This window comes from Carlito syrichta, unplaced genomic scaffold (assembly GCF_000164805.1).
Source record: "Carlito syrichta isolate Samal-C Ts95f unplaced genomic scaffold, Tarsius_syrichta-2.0.1 Scaffold103472, whole genome shotgun sequence".
NCBI lineage: Eukaryota > Metazoa > Chordata > Mammalia > Primates > Tarsiidae > Carlito > Carlito syrichta.
Window position 1 is genome coordinate 7,785 of NW_007047568.1, and position 1,844 is coordinate 9,628.

The 1,844-nt window shown below is 43.3% G+C and overlaps 1 long non-coding RNA gene across 1 annotated transcript in view; it reads left to right on the top strand.

The window, feature by feature from the left end:
* LOC103268026 overlaps positions 1–189 on the top strand; it is a 7,973-nt gene extending 7,784 nt beyond the window's left edge. The window contains exon 4 of the long non-coding RNA XR_002482371.1: positions 88–189. This is a non-coding gene — a long non-coding RNA (uncharacterized LOC103268026). The remainder of the gene's footprint in view (positions 1–87) is intronic.
* The last annotated feature ends 1,655 nt before the right edge of the window (positions 190–1,844 follow it).

Below are 1,844 nucleotides of genomic sequence, written 5' to 3' on the forward strand. Positions count from 1 at the left end.
TCGTCGAGGCTGCAGTGGCCGGAAGCAGCCACTGTACTCCAGTCTGGGAGACAGAGTGAGACTCCAACTCAAAAAAAAAAAAAAAAGATAAGTACATTGTATACCACAATTTTTCATTAAACACTTTGTTAAAATTATATCATATGTCAACCTTAAGTGATTTAGTAAATAAATGTGTTTTGAACATTATTTTGAAATGTGTTAATTTTGTTGTTTTTATATTGCAAAACACTACATAATTGCAAAAAATAACACCACGTGAATATAAAGTTTGGAACAGTGTTTATCAATGAACTCTCACTGTACTTATTGTTTAACTACTTGCTTTTTCCATTCCGAATACCCAGATATCTTTTCAGGTTGATCTATACAGACGTGCAGCATTTCCTTCTGTTTCTTGCACTTTGCCTATGAACTTGCATTGGACAACAGACATATGAACTGCTTTTTGTTTTGTGTTGTCGTTGTTGTTGGGTTTTTTGAGTTGGAGTCTCACTCTGTCGCCCAGACTGGAGTGCAGCGGCCGCTCCCGGCCAACCACCACAGCCTCGACCTGCTGGGCTCTAGCGATCTTTGAGCCTCAGCCTTCCAAGTGGCGGAACTACAGGCGCGCACTACCACGCCCGGCTAATTTTTTTGATTTATTGTAGAGATGAGGTCTCGCCAAGTTGCCCGGGCTAGTCTCAAACCCGTGGGCTCAGGCAGTCCACTCGCCTCGGCCTCCCAAAGTGCTGGGATTACAGGCTGAGCCACTGAGCCCGGCCCATATGACCTGTTTCCAGTTAAAATGTTAAACTTTAAAAGAACTGGGTTTATTTTTCATTAATCAAGTTAAACATTTTATTTTGGTTGTACAAAATGAGATGGACCAAATGCTATGAATACGGGGTAGAGGGCAGAATCTAGCAATCCACCTCAGGCAGCCATTAGGTCTTCAGAGGACCGGAACAGAACTGACCTCACAGGGTCTCTTCAGGACTGGCATTTTAATCTTCTGTCAGAATTTCAAGAAAGTGCTCTGGAAAGGTCAGGCTCATTTCCTTGGGCTATAAACCCAATCCAGGTTCCATCAACTTTGTCCAGAAATGGGGACCAATTTGGCTCCTTCGTGAATTGTGAGAGGCCTACAATCAGAAATCTGTTCCCTTCTGTGAGCCAGAGATTTAAGGAGGTTAACTGTCTCACCGGTTAGGGTGACAGCAGCTAATTTTTACCAAAAATAAGTACCCTGCAAGTTGCCCTTCACTGCCTCCATGAAGTTTTTCTCTCTCCATGAAGGAAAGCTAGCATACACACTTTCGTGGAGGAGAAAGAGAATATATCAACAGTTGCTAAGTCCTAGTAGGAGGACTGTGACTAAAGATGTTCCATTAGTAGATGCAGAATAATCAGAAGTATGTGAAGGCTTCAAGAACTCAGCTGATCACAGGAACATTTTTTTTTTTTTTAAGTAGTAGTCTCACTCTGTCACCCAGGCTGGGGTACAGTGTCACGTTCCTAGCCACAGCCTTGACCTGTTGGGCTCAGGCGATCCTTCCACCTCAGTCTTCCAAGTAGCTGGAACTACAGGCACACACCACCACACCTGCTTAATTTTTTTATTTATGGTAGAGATGGGGGTCTCACCAAGTTTCCCAGGCTGGGCTCAGGCAATTCTCTCACCTCAGCCTCCCAAAGTGCTGGGATTATAGGCGTGAGCCACCACGCCCACCCTAGGAACATCTTAAGGCATCATGGAAGTGTGACCAAGTGAAATTTCAGAATTTTATTTTTAGCAGTGTCTGGTTTTTTTCTTTTTTTTTTTTACAGATGGAATCTCATTCTTTTGCCCATGCTGGAATGCA